At 50.3% G+C, this 15,792-nt stretch overlaps 1 protein-coding gene across 8 annotated transcripts in view; it reads right to left on the bottom strand.

Moving 5' to 3' along the window:
• The window catches only part of CASK (peripheral plasma membrane protein CASK), an 850,717-nt gene that overhangs the window by 608,075 nt on the left and 226,850 nt on the right, over nt 1–15,792 (bottom strand). The gene's annotated exons all lie outside the window — the stretch shown is intronic.

Genomic DNA, 15,792 nt, shown 5'->3' with positions numbered 1-15,792 from the left:
ACTGTACTTTCGTTCCACTCCTCCACACGATCATTAGCCCCAGTAAACTACCATTGGTCACTCCTTTCACGTCATTCCACTCCTCCACACGATCATTAGCCCCCGTAAACTACCATTGCACACCATCGCTAGCCTCCTACAAAACCACCACTACCACCGGACACCGCCCCCACACATCACCAGCCCCCTACAACCCACAGCTATCCCCTTCACACACCACCCTACTGCGTCTCACAATAAGACGGGGGACCGTGAGTGTGTGTGTGTGTGTGTGTGTGTGTGTGTGTGTGCCCCTGACGACGTATAACAAGGCAACAGTTACAATATTACACAGTTCTACACCTCCTCCTCCTCCAGATAAGGAGGGGTAACTCTTGAAAAAATCCCCTCTCCTCCTCCCCATATATTACCTCACCTCCAGAAGCCAAATCCCCTCTTTCCCCCGGATATTCCACCCCCCCCCGGAGAAAATACCTGGGGGGGAATTCTCTCCACATTGAGGGAGAAAGGAGAGCGAATGTCGCCTCACAGCATCAAATCGTACCGTAAAGTTCGCACGCTACGATACATCGGGCCACTCAAACCTTTCTCATCCGAAACTGAGCTTTCTAACCCTGTCCTTCGCGGGCCACCGGTACGTCAATGACCTCGCGAAGCCAAGGGACGCTTACGACGGCACGCTCAAGACTCGACCCCCCCAACCCAACAAACTGGAGGTGGTAAAACTGGCTGTGGAGAGCGAGGGCCTCTTTTTTTCCGGGTACTGCAGCAGATTCTGTCGCATGCGGCAAGCTCCTGCTGGCGGTGAAGGGTTCGAAGTCGACCCCTATCACACCTCAGGCAAGCCTCAGGTGGCACGAGGAAGAGGAGGCAAGGTGAACACTGCAGAGACAGATGTGGGATCAACACTGGAGAAACAGATGTGTGATCAACACTGGAGAAACAGATGTACGATCAACACTAGAGACACAGATGTACGATCAACACTGGAGACACAGATGTGGGATCAACACTGGAGAAACAGATGTGTGATCAACACTGGAGAAACAGATGTACGATCAACACTGGAGACACAGATGTGGGATCAACACTGGAGAAACAGATGTAGGATCGACACTGGAGAAACAGATGTAGGATCAACACTGGAGAAACAGCTGCACGATCAACCCTACAGAGACAGCTGTGGGATCAACCCTGGAGAAACAGCTGTACGATCAACCCTACAGAGACAGCTGTGGGATCAACCCTGGAGAAACAGCTGTACTATCAACCTTACAGAGACAGCTGTGGGATCAACACAGCAGAGACAGCAGCAAGATCAATAGAACAGGACCCCCCGCAGAAGCAGCAACACAGCAGAAAAGAGCAGCAGTGGAAGCACACTCGCTTGACGAACTCAATCCCGTCCTCAGCTCACTTGCAGCGGAGGTGGGTAGGGATGACGGCCGGGGGCAGGGGCAAGGCAAAGGGCACGGAGTAGGAGCAAGGGGCAAGGGTAAGGGCACGGAGTAGGAGCAAGGGGCAAGGGTAGGGAAAGCCAAGCCAGGTCCAGGCGAGGCGGCGGGGGTGTGTGTGGGGTAGCGCCGCCTCAAACCGTGTCCGACAGACACTGCACCTCCAGTGCATATGATGATCCTCCTCATCCTCCTCCTCCTCCAGGATAGGAAAGACGCCATCCTCTGGAGGAGGAGGGTCAGGGAAGGGGAGGCCCTTAACTATTCTCTCTCTCTCTCTCTCTCTCTCTCTCTCTCTCTCTCTCTCTCTCTCTCTCTCTCTCTCTCTCTCTCTCTCTCACAAACAATAACAACACGACCTGAAGTCCGTCATCGTCTTGACGACCCTCTCCCGCGATGTATACATCTACGTGCCACTACGAGCCGCCCAGAGGCTGATTCACATGACGCGAATGATGCCACGTCCGAGCACGATGGGACGACCCTTGAGTGCGACGGGACGACCCGTGAGCACGATGGTACGACCCTTGAGCGTGACGGGACGACCCTTGAGCGTGACGGGACGACCCATGGGTGCGACCCTTGAGCACGACGGTAAGATCCTTGAGCGCGACGGGACGATCCTTGAGCGCGACGGTACGGTCCTTGAGCACGGCGGTACGATCCTTGAGTGCGACGGTACGATCCTTGAGCCCGACGGTACGGCCCCTGGGTACGATGGCCGGGCCTTTGACTCAATCCTACCAAGGATCCTACTGTCGTACCATCGTACCGTGGGGCTAAAAAAAAAAACAATCGTACCGTAGTGCTCAACGCCCGTACCACAGTGTTCAAGAACCGTACCGTTGTGTACCGTCATGCTAGAGGACCGTACCGCAGCGTTCAATGAGGTATGAGAGTGGTGTTCCAAAGACTGCATCTGGGTGGAGATGCCCGAGTGACATCCGGGACCAGGGGAGAATGACAGTCGCTGCCAAACACTCCGACCCATTGTGGTACCACGAGACGTCACTGTGAGGAGTGTGTGTGTGTGTGTGTGTGTGTGTGTGTGTGTGTGTGTGTGTGTGTGTGTGTGTCTAGCCTGTAGCAGGACGCCCTCACTCCCCACACTACTTCTTCCCCCCCCCCCCCCACCCCTCTCTCTTACCCACTCATCTGTCACCTTTAATGCGCTGCGTTTTGAGAGAGAGAGAGAGAGAGAGAGAGAGAGAGAGAGAGAGAGAGAGAGAGAGAGAGAGAGAGAGAATTCTTGTCACCCTTTAGGTCAGGAGGTCAAGGGCGGTTTCACGGCATGGGGGAGCTGTGTAGGGCATGTTCCACAGGCTGGTAAAGGGCAAACACCCTTGACCTCAAGGGCATCCTTGACCTTAAAGGGAACCCCTGACCTACATAGCTCTTGTCCCATGTAACAAGAATAACACTGGCGCGCCCCCTTTCCCTCCCCAACGTAAAAGTTATTTCACAAATTGACACGATAAATCTATCTATACCACAATTGTAGCCAAAGGCGTCGCGTCCCCATTGTCGAAGTGCGCGACACACAGCAGTGAAGCACAGAGATGGCAGGGCAAAAGGACTCGCACGAAGCTTTACATTGACGAAGAGCAATGCCTGCTCCGCCGTGTTCATTTCGCATCCGATTTAGACCAGGGTTCACAAGCCGACACAATGCGGATGCCTGTACACTATCACGAACTCTCCATAAGGAACCTGTGAGTCCCAACTCTTGGCCCCTTTTCTCCCTACAACAGGCAACAGTAAGCTAGAAGATTCTTTAAACATGTACTAAAGAAAAGAGAAAACTCATGGAAAAGAGCATAGCAACAGAGATGTCTTGAAGAAACAATCAATAGCAGTCAAGTTTACGCCCTTCAACCCTTCGTATTTCCCGAGGCAACCTCTGCTCACTCCCCTGGTCGGGTTCACAGCGTCCAGATGCACCACACGTCGCTGTAGGAGGTGCAGACCGATCCTCATCGGGTAACATCGGGCCTTCCGCAGGTAAAAGATGTGGGGAAGAAAGAATTTGGAGATGGTAAGGAAGTGGAGAGAAGGGAAGAGGGCAAAGAGGAGACGATGGCGGAGGGAGAGTGTATAAGAAGGGAGGAATGGGATGGAGGGTGGAGAAGTGGGCAGACTAAAGGTGAGGAAGGAGAGGAGGAGGTGCTGGGGAGTTACCGGGGAGGCTGTGGCCCGGGTGGACTGAGCCTGGCGCTGGGGTGACCTTGTGGGCCTGCGACAGAACCCGTCCTCCTCCTCCCCCCGAGTACCGAGACTCTGACCTGCTACACTGCCTCACCATCCATCACACTCCACACGCTTCCTCCCTCCCTCCCTCCTTCCCTCCTCACACAGTCACCTCAATATCCCCTAATAGACTAACCTTCAGTCCCCTACGGCAGCTTAATTCTCCTCCCTCTCTTCAAACCCCGTCGCCACCACTCGCCCCCTACGTCGTCTTACATCAACATCCCTTCCCTCCGTCTTCCTTACCTGACCCCGAGTCGATCTCGAAGGCTCGTGGCACCCAATGGTCGATCTAGAACAAGCTGCTACGTCGAGGTGGCCCGCAGAAGACGGTTTGCACGCGTTCGGTACCGACAGCCAACGGCGGTTCGAATACGCCACCCCACGACCGTATCCAAGGCTTCCCCAGTCACCATACTAAACACCCAAAATGTCCCATGGACCATGTCACGTACGAGAGAACAGCTTCACCTCGTCTCATTCGGGGGAGGGTTATCTCCTACATCCTAACATGTCACCCACTCGAGCAGGGACCTATGTATTTTTCAGTTCATATTTGAGGAGATCAGGAACAGGCCCTATAAAATTCCCTATGGCGTAACCTTTCAATGTTTTTCACATCCAGGTGAGTGGCTCCCGATTTTCCGATGGTTCCAAAATGCCTTGGTCTGCGAGTGAGTTGCCACCTCTCTTCGAGACGACCCTTTGAGCACGGTAGTACGAAACGACAACAAATCAGGTACACCAGGGCTGTCAATGGCAGGAGCTCGCGCCAGCCTTGGGGGGGGGCCTGATCGAATCTTCTTTACAACACCCTTGTAACATCGTACACCCCTCCTACAGACGGGTCGTCACAGCATCCCCTTATACAGTGGAGGGCGTCTACCCATATACCGATCCTTGGTGCCCAGTTATGTGGGCAAATGGACGACGGGGAACGGCTAATCAAGCTGGACGACCAATCGCTACGAGCAAACGTCTCCCGGGGTGTCGTAATCGAGAGAGAGAGAGAGAGAGAGAGAGAGAGAGAGAGAGAGAGAGAGAGAGAAAAGACGATTCGTTAACCATAGAACACACATACGCGGTGAACGGCAAAGGCCTCTCATTAAACGAAATGTTTAACGAATGGTCAACAAACCTGTAGTCATGATGAAGATTCCCAGACGCCTTGACCATGAGACCTGAACACGCTTAACCAGTTAACTAGCTAACGCGACACTGGGCAGAGGCCCCGTTACCTGCCCGCTTAGTAGATTTACGCATCCAGCACTTGCAGAAGACACACCACTACGACCACGTTACGTTACGTTAGCTTACGTTAACTTCCGTTACGACTGACACTACGAACCCTGGATGTCTACGAACGCTCAAGGACCTGTGCTCAAAAAATTTCGAGCTCTTTCGCAAGCTCAGATATTTCTTTCCGTCTGAGGTGGCCATATATATATGTATGAGCAAGTCTTACTCGTCCCATGCAGTTCAGGTCACACTCAAACAACTCAATTTACGGCTCAAAAACAAGCGCTCTTCCTCGCCACATCGGCACAAACACATGTCACACTTACAACACTTAACGCCTACCACACGCGGCACTAAAGTGTCATATCTGACTACGCGCATCACCTCCACCTACCCATGTCACAGCTTGGTTCACAGTGTCACATATGTAACGTGGAGTGATACACCTCCACTTGCATGCCACCGACCCTGGCAATACACCAACCCTGACATACACCGACCCTGGCAATACACCAACCCTGGCAACATTGGCATACACATGTCTACATACGTCTGAAACTCCTACGTACACACCGGCATCATACTTACAAACCACACACGTGGCGACGACTGGATCGACATCTGCCACACATGGACTTACACATGTCACACCTGCACAATGTCGAACTCTAGGAAGCTACAGATGTCACGTCCAGACGTGACGCCACTAGGCGCCTCCCAGACCCCAAACACATCAGCCTGGGGCTGAGGCCACGCTGTCGTGTTTCGCTCTGCTGGTCGGGTAAGGCGTGAAGGCCAGTGTACGCGATCTCCCTCAATAGCCAACTCGCCAGGAACACTTTGTGGACAACGATCCATTAAGTCTTTTTAATCTCCTCCACTTTACACCCCTCACTGTTTCTGATGGCTGCAAAGACATCTGTTAAAGCAGCGTTGGGCCTTTTGGCTGTTTGAGTTTTCTTCTCTTTACAGCGCTTAATGCCTCTTCCAAGATATACACAACTCACAAACTTGTGAGTGGGTCCTCATAAAGTTATCTTACTTCAACCCAGGCAAACCAATACTCACCAATCTATAAGACACGCAGCACGGGTGCAACGTCTGGTTTCTCCCTGGACGTGACGCACCTTCAGAAGCAATGCGACAGGTCGGTGGTGGCAGTAACAGCAGCAGCAGCAGCAGCAGATTAACAGCATCGGCTGAAGATGCAGCGGTTAGACAAGCCAGCAGGATTAAACGCTGAGCGAAGCAGCGCCACCCGTCCAACAGTAGATGTACTGCAGCTCTGGGCGCAGGAGAACGTACAGCATCATCAACATCACCAGTCGACGTTACCAGCAGCAGTAACGATGAGCACAACAGCAGGAGGTAACACGACGACGTTACAGCCGTTAGCAACAACCACATAAACAATAACAGAGCGAATTCCAGAGCGCAAAAGCGCGCCGACGACCGTAACAATACGACAGAAAACGGGAGTAGTGGTAGCAGTAGTAGGAGGAGGAGAGGGAGGGAAGATGGGAAAGCCATCTCTCTCCATAGAGGTAATATCTCATATCTTCCGGCACTTAGTTCCACGCCACATACAACTATAATATCCCCCACGCCACCACAGGAGAGATCTGTGAGAAACTCCAGGCTCTCTGGAGTGAGGGAGGACGTGTTCAGTGTGATTTCAAGAAGTGCAGAAGCCGAGGCCGTCGCCCAACAAAGTCTTCAAGACCTGCGAGTCCAAAGGGGGAAATGAAACACGTTAAGTTGCCAAGTGCACTTTCGTGTAATAATCACATCATCAGGGGAGATATAAGAGAGAAGTATAACAGTCAGTTGATATACAACGAAGAGACGTAGCTAGGACGCCATTTGGTACATATACATACATACATATTCCTATGAGTCCCCTGATGATGCAATTATTACACGAAAGTGCACTTGGGAACTTATCGTGTTTCATTTTCCCCGTGAACTCATAGGAATATCTTGATCACGCGCAAAATTGTGATCCTTTCCATACATACATACATACATATATATATATATATATATATATATATATATATATATATATATATATATATATATATATATATAGTAGCACTCAGACTGGGGGAACATTCACATATCAAGCAGAGATATGAAACAGCACAAAGCGAAGTATTCAGTAATCATACAAACATTTTCAAATGAATTCCCTTCCATCACACACGGGAGGGTTGGGAGGGTGGGGGTGTGTGGTGCCTTGTACCGTATCATAAAACATTTTCGCTCATAAATTTAGCGAGCGTTATTGGAGTCTTTCCCGAGCTGTGTTGTCAACGGCGTAAAAGTCGTTACATTTGGCGGCGGCGTTGGAGACGGGATGAGTTCTGCTTTGCAGGGGAAAAAAAAAAAGGAAAAAAAAAAATCATTAAATTTTACATCTTTAGTCCCTCTTACATCACTGGGGTGTCCTACCAATTCATTATCACAGTCATTTACTGATAATTTGTCAGTATTCATTACCGTTACGTATTACGATGACCAAAGTTCTATGTGCCCGATGCTGTAGCTAACACTCAGGCTACTACGAACACCAAGAAGATGAAACACCCTAAAATATTTAACTGATTTTACGTCAATGCATAGGAGGAGGAAGAGGAGGAGGGAAGGGGGTATTTCAGCACAGCCTTCAGGCCTTTAAAAACAACGCGAACACCACCACCACCACCAGCGAATCCCCCGATGCAAAAAGCACGTCCGTGTTCCACTTTAAATCACGTATATTGGGGAAAAAATGCGACAGCTCTTCCGACGAGGGGGCATCGAGCAACACCTGCCTCTCGTTACCTGAATGACCAACTCCCCTACCTAGGTATCGAGTAACAGACTGGCTTTCGTTACCATTAACGTAAGTTACTTTCTCGCCCCAACATACCCACAAATGATACCAACCTCTAATACCATCTGTTGGTAACGGAAGACAGTGGCGACCGAGGAGCAACAACAAAACAACACGGTTGGGTTACACTCACGTAAACATACTACGAGTTCGGTTAGCTGTCGTTGTGTGTGTATCTCTCTTATCTCGACACACTCGAGAGGCCCGGTCCAACTCGCCCTTCAACTTGTTCCCCCCCCCAGTCGCTCGTCAGCCATGAGCGGACTATTCCGGTTATTTGTGTCCCAAGATAAGAGAGAAAACGCCAACATCTTGCTGTTTATTTCCACCTCGACCTCCCAGGGAGGGAGAGAGAGAGAGAGAGAGAGAGAGAGAGAGAGAAGAGAGAGAGAGAGAGAGAGAGTGGTGTATTGTATTGTAATCACCAGTAAGTTTGTACGTCCGTGGAGACGCGTGCAATCATGGATATCACGTCATTTTCGGAAGAAAACAAAACAGCGTGCACGCGATTCAAGGCGCACGCGCGTGCACTCCCACGTGCATGGGGGTAGAAACTATGCAACTGCTCGTTTGGACACTCGCTGGCTATATATGGGCATATCCAGAGCCCTGGAAAGTTTCTCTGTAAACGCTTGATCCTTAACCACACGGAATTCGACCTTCGTCCCTTGAGATAGGGGAAGAGACGACCTTAAGGGAGAACTCAGGTCAGAGGTCGTGCCATCAGACCTAAGGATAAAGTCAAGGGTTACATCACGATGAAGTCAAGGGTTACATCACGATGAAGTCAAGGGCTACCCTACGGTGAAGTCAAGGGTTACATCACGATGAAGTCAAGGGTTACATCACGGTGAAGTCAATGGTTACATCACGATGAAGTCAAGGGCTACCCTACGGTGAAGTCAAGGGTTACACTACGATGAAGTCAAGGGTAACAAGAGGAAGTCTACCGTTACATCATGGTAACAGCTCCTACAAGTCACACCTCCCAAGCCTCACTAACGCCAAGGAAACAACCCAAATGAAAACACCCTCGACCTCATCCAAACTGCGCCAAACCTGGTCTGGTCCCAGTCAACGCGTGACCTCGTCCACAACCCCCCAGCCCCCCCGGTCCCAATCAACGCGTGACCTCGTCCACCACAACAACCCCCCTACCCCACCCCAAGAGCAATGACCTCCTCAAACTCCCCCTGACCTTATTAAACAGCGGTCCGGTAACGCTGTCAAAACCAACCAATCCTCATCTTCGTTAAAACGGCCGAAACTGCCTGTTAAACTACCATATACCACGCCCCAACCCCCCCGAACTGCACCCCACAATTTCGTCCCCCCCTCCCCCTCCTACACTGGACCTGTAGAGAGAGAGAGAGAGGTCAACGACCCCCCGGGACGGTGGAAAATTGATCATTTACCAGAATGAGAGACGCGTCTGGGAGCCGGTGGCAGCGAAACCCCTACATCAAAGCAGTTAATGGGAAGACCAGCCAGAGTCCAGTCTTATTTTGACGCACGACGGAGAGCTAAACCCTCACCGGTCGCCTGAGAGAGAGAGAGAGAGAGAGAGAGAGAGAGAGAGAGAGAGAGAGAGAGAGAGAGAGAGAGAGAGAGAGAGAGAGGAAGGGGGGATGGGGTCATACAATGCTCCTGGAGGGGGCCTCGGCACGACTGGCATAAGCATGACGGAGAGTCACACACGACCCCTCCTCCTCCTCCTCTTCCTCCTCCTCTCCTCCTCGAAGACCTCACCCGGTAGAGCGTCACACAGGAGGAGGAGGAGGAAGAGGAGGCCCTCTTCTTCCTTCTCCCCTCCCTCCCTCCCGACGCCCGTAACCTGTCAGAGGGAGACAGTAACCCGCTACACTAGAGCGTGTTAACAACCTCACCCCTCCATCAACGCTGGGCTACCTCGGATCAGCCTCTCGCTCCCCAGCGACACGGGAACAGCGGCCCTCCTCGCCCCTTAAGCACCCCGGGAGGTGGGGCAATACTGCTCATAGTGGCACATTCGGCAATGAATAGGGAGGTTAGGCAGAGCGGTGGGGGGAGAGAGGGAGGAGGGAGGAGGCATCAATATATCTTCCAGGATGAGCGTTGCGTTTATACAACTGAGCACACAAGCATCCACGTTCATTGTCCAGTAGTCTATACTGGAAGAAGAATTGATACTTGTAATTAAACACCTGAACCTACAATATATATATATATATATATATATATATATATATATATATATATATATATATATATATATATATATATATGTTCTCATATAACCTTTGGGCCTTTTCTAAGTGAACCCTGCGCCATCAAGGCTCAACCCTACAATAAGTTGCAGGGAAATGATGGACCCCTTTCCAACGAGAAGTTCTTCGACGAGACTGTACTCCAGTGTGTCCACTGACGAAGACACAAGGTGGCATTTCCCCTCCGGACGTGACCCCCTCACGCAGGTGGAGTCTGGTAACGCCTCAAGTTATCTCTCTCTTTTGACCTTTGGAGGGTCAGGTGAGGAACCAGACCGTCATTCCGAAGGGTCAGGTCAAAAGATCCATGCGCTACATCCCTTCCGCTGGTGGCCAGCTGGTGTGGCGGGGCATTCGACCGTGCCCAGAGCGGCAGGAGGCTGTGGCCAGCTGGTGTGGGGTGGGGCATTCGACCGTGCCCAGAGCGGCAGGAGGCTGACTAGCGAGTATGGGGTGAGGTGGAGTGGGGGCGCGGGGGCGCGCGCGAGGCGGCGGCGGCGACGAGGAGGTGTGTGTGTGTGTCCGCACGCATCAGCAACATAGGTGAACACACCAACACACACACACACCAGGAGACTCGGGAGGAGGTAATTGGCTTTACGCCACTGATCCTGGCACGAGACCTGCGGCTTAACCCGGTGCCTTTGTCCTTGTTGCAGCGCCGGTGGGTGGGGTTAGGCCCTTGCGACTCCCAGCACGGGGTATGGAAGAGCCGAGACCATGTAGTCAGGGCTCTCCTACCATGTGTATGTGTATGTCTGTGTATGTATATGTATGTATACGATGAAATGTACATGTATGTTTATGTGCGAGTGTGGGCGTTTATTCATATACATGTGTATGTGGGTGGGTTGGGCCATCCCTCGTCTGTTTCCTTGCGCTACCTCGCTAACGCGGAAAACGGCGGTTATGTCTAATAAAATAAACAAATAAACATTTTATATATATATATATATATATATATATATATATATATATATATATATATATATAACACACACACACACACACACACACACACACACACGAATATAGTGCATATGAACGCTCACTTTCATAAAACACCTAATACCCTGCTACAGCCAGGATTCGAACCCAGGACCTTTTGCGTGGTATTCGGGAACGCTAACAGCTAGCCTATGATCGTCCCTCATTGGGAAATGACCATTCCGTGTAATCGAATTGTCATTTCTACTAGGTACGATCATAGCCTAGCGGTTAGCGTTCCCGAATACCACGCAAAAGGTCCTGGGTTCGAATCTTAGCTGTAGGGGTAAAATGTGATATATATATATATATAATATATATATATATATAATATATATATATATAATATAATATATATATATACCCTGATAGGTCCAGCCAGCGATATCCCTGAGGAGCATGGTTGCAAGAGCCAATGAACGAAGCGATTCGTGTTAGCAGCGTTCCGTCACTGCTATATCTTCTCGCCCGCTGATCTGCGCCCCCCAAGGAGTGGTTGCGGAGAGTGGGTAGGTGCGTTGGGAGGAGCCCTCTGCTTTACTATCTTCTCCTTCCATGTATACGATTTGAAACGTGAGGTGCTATTGGCTGTCCTCCAGCAGATGACCCCCGTCAAAGACCATCTTTCCCAGGTGCGATTCATCATCCCCCCAGCAGTTAAAACCTCGTCCAAGAAGGACCACCAGGTCTTCTGCCACTCATCTTTCACCATGTACTCCCACGTGCACTCAACATACATCCCCCAGCAGTTAAAACCTCGTCCAAGAAGGCCCACCAGGTCTTCTGCCACTCATCTTTCCCCACGTACTCCCACGTGCACTCAACATACATCCCCCAGCAGTTAAAACCTCGTCCAAGAAGGACCACCAGGTCTTCTGCCACGCATCTTTCCCCACGTACTCCCACGTGCACGTCCTCCAGCAGATAAAAAAAAACCTCGTCAAACACCGCGCACCGTCTTCGCCAAAGGCCAACACAAATTTCTCAAGAGAATTCACCGGGCGGGAGGTTCCAGGCCAATGGGGTCCAAGTGAGAGCGTGTGCTAGCCGGAGAGCCAGCCATCGATCTACTCCCGCAGCGTCTTGTTAAGAAGGCCAGACAACGTCCATAAAATAAATACATGCTGCGTCCACCACAAACCACAGATGGTGGGGTCCCCTGACCTCAAGGTTTGGCGCCCCCTAGGGGAGTGGGGCAAAACCAACGTGAGGACCTGCGAAGAAGGACACTCGAAGGGTCTGAGCGTCGTCCACGCTGTCAAAGGGGATCCCTGCGCTCGAGTCGCTGAAGATAATTTGAGCAGGAGCGGTCAGTCCCTCTGGCAGCAAAAACTCTCGACAACAAGACTCAGATAGAGGACAGGACCTGCTGGAATCAGAGCGAGTCTTGTCTGCACCACAGTATCTCCCCTGATGATGTGATTACTACACGAAAGTGCACTTGGGAACTTATCGTGTTTCATTTCCCCGTGGACTCATAGGAATATATATATATATATATATATATATAATATATATATATATATATATATATATATATATATATATATATATATATGGAGAGTCTTGCTGTCAGTCCACACGACTCCCACTCTTACAAAAATCAAAATCACATCCGACTGAAATTTCTAGACGTCACAACTAAAAAACCATTTCATATCATCAAGTGCCACACACACACACACACACACACACACACTATACGAGACCAGAGTGAACATACCCTGTGGCATGAAAACCTAGTCACACTGTGCAAATCCTGGGGAAGTAGTGGACTGGCTATCTTTGAGATGGTTAAAGACTTATTGGGCAATTCAGCGTAAACAACGTGTTCCCATTAGCCAGGCTCAGTGTGTGTGTGTGTGTGTGTGTGTGTGTGTGTGTGTGTGTGTGTGTGTGTTACCTAGAACCTGCAGTCCTGCAGTCCGCAACCTCAAACAACCCGGGTAATCAGATCAACGCTGTAGCTTAGCTTCATGACAGGTGGAGGAGGGTGTAAACCTAACCTAACCCTCCATACCTCCCTCCCTCCCTTCCTCCTCTTCCCAACACCTCCATTCCCTCCATCACGTCTACTGTGCCATTCCCTTCGTCACCTACTCACTCCCTCCGTCTTCCCGCACCCTCTTTCCAGCTCTTCCACTCCCTCCACCACCTTCCCGAACCCTTCTTCCTCCCTCCAGCACATCCACGCGTTCCTCCACCACATCCACGGCCAGCTCTCTCTCTCTCTCTCTCTCTCTCTCTCTCTCTCTCTCTCTCTCTCTCTCTCTCTCTCTTACTCCACCACAACCACCACCTTCTTCCTCCCTCCAGAACCTCCCACATTCCTCTACCACTTCCACGGCCAGCTCTCTCTCTCTGTACTCCACCACAACCACCACCCAAGCCAACGCTCCCTCCACCCTCGCTCACGCGGGTGGAGTGCCTCGCCTTAATTAGCCAGACACACACAAAGCCACCAAACTATAGCAATGTCTGGGTCGTTGGCAGCGACTGTAAAAGCCAGCTACTTAAAATACCTCGAACACGGAGAGTGTGTGTGAGAGAGAGAGAGAGAGAGAGAGAGAGAGAGAGAGAGAGAGAGAGAGAGAGAGAGAGACGGGTTCTGTGCATATCAGGAAAAAATCTATAAGTCTTATAAACGTTCATTGTATGGTATTTTACTAAACAACAGTTTTCCTGCGAATTAACAGATAACGTATTCTTAGGAATCCGAAAGTAACTTTTTTTTTTTTTCGTTAACGAATCCAAATATCAAAGCAACGTTTTCTTACGAGTGCCAAAAACAACGTTTTCTTACGAGTGCCAAAAACAACGTTTTCTTACGAGTGCCAAATACAACGTTTTCTTATCAAAATAAGATTATGAATCCCAAAATACGGGTTTCTTAATGAATCCAAACAAACGTTTCCTTATGAATTCCACATAAACGTTTTCTTGTCAATCCTAAAATACCGGGTTGTTACGAATCCAAAAAAAAATAACGTTATCTCATGAATCCAAAAATAACGTTTTCAAACGAATCCACAAAATAACGTTCTTATGAATCCCACAATAACGTTTTCTCACGAATCCCAAAATATCGGTTCCTTATGAATCCCAAAATAACGTTTTCAAACGAATCCACAAAATAACGTTCCTTATGAATCCCACAAAATAACGTTTTCTCACGAATCCCAAAACTGTTAACGAGTGAAGACGTTGTAGCAATGCCCCCCCGTAAATTGCTTCTAATTGAGGACAACTTCCCGGCGAGTTTTTCCCCCTGGGGCAAAGTTAAGATCTACAATATTTGTAGCTCAGCATCTCCTCCGGGAGGAGGAGGAGGAGGAGGAGGAGGAGGAAGGAGGAGGAGGGGGAGGAGGGGAGGAAGAGGAGGAGGAGGAGGAGGGGAGGGAGAGGAGGAGGAGGAGGAGGAAGAGAGGAGGAAGAGGAGAGGAAGAAAGGAGGAGAGGAAGAAGAAGAAGAAGGAGGAAGGAGGGGAGGAGGAGGAGGAGAGGAGGAGGGAGGAGAGGAAGAGGAGGAGGAGGAGGGAGAAGAGGAAGGAGGAAGAGGAAGAAGAGGAGGAGGAGGAGGAAGAAAGGAGGAGAAGGAAGAAGAAGGAGAAGAGGAGGAGGAGGAGGAGGAGGAGGAGGAGGAGGAGAGGAGGAAGAGGAGGAGGAGGAGGAGAGGAGGAGGAAGAGGAGGAGGAGGATGGAAGAGGAGGACCTCGCTGGCTTGAGCAAAGCCGGGGTCTTCCTTCACAAGGGATACCACCTGTGTGGGAGGTAGTTCACCAACCACCCACTCCCCTCCTCCTCCTCTCCCTTTTCAAGATGACGTTTACGACCCTCGTACACGACAGTTACGACCCTTGAGCACGTTGGTTACGACTCTCGTGCACAACGACGACGGTTACGACCCTTGAGCACGGCGGTGACGCCCTTGAGCACGACATAACAGACCCCCTGAGCCTGACAGTTCCGCCCTTGGGTACAATGGCTTCGCCCTTTGACCTGACGCCCCTAAGGGTGAATATAAACGAGGGTCGTAGTGTCACGTTAAATAGCCTTGGAGGGCCATGACGTAACCAGACCCCCCCCCCACACTCCCCTAACTACTTGTGACATCAGAACCACAATACGTCAAAGGCCTTCAAAGGCTCCGTCAAGGCCTTCAAACAACCCACTAGGGAGAGTCAATGACCATACATGAAAACGGTACGAGCCAATCACACCCTACGTCATATATATACATATATGGTAGTTACAGAACAGCCCTAGGACTCTTTCTCCCCCTTCTATTGGACTCCTTGCACCATTATGGGCGGCTATACACTCTTCAGCAGGGAAGATAGACTCAGCTGAAGTTAAAAGTGAATCGAAGAGACTGAACTCCACTTCGTCCACTGATGATGGCATAATGTCGCTGAAGGTCGTTTTTCACTGTGTGTGTGTGTGTGTGTGTGTGTGTGTGTGTAGTGTGTGTGTGTGTGTGGTGTGTGTGTGTGTGTTGCATCTAATTTCTCAACGTGTGAATGTTAACCTTATCATTCAAAGTACTTCAACGACAAAATTGACATGAATGGTTCAAGTGAACGAAAAGTCTATCAAACTCTCCAACGAAGCGTCGACGCTTGAGAAATACTGAGAACCATTCATCCCGTTCCCATATTCATCCTTTGACTTACGGCAGCACTGGTGTGCGTTCGCTTACAACAGCGTCAAAGGCTTTCCTCTCCAGTGTCAAAGGCTTTCCT

Source organism: Panulirus ornatus, chromosome 46 (assembly GCF_036320965.1).
Source record: "Panulirus ornatus isolate Po-2019 chromosome 46, ASM3632096v1, whole genome shotgun sequence".
Taxonomy (NCBI): Eukaryota; Metazoa; Arthropoda; class Malacostraca; order Decapoda; family Palinuridae; genus Panulirus; species Panulirus ornatus.
This window is presented reverse-complemented; position numbering and strand designations above follow the sequence as displayed.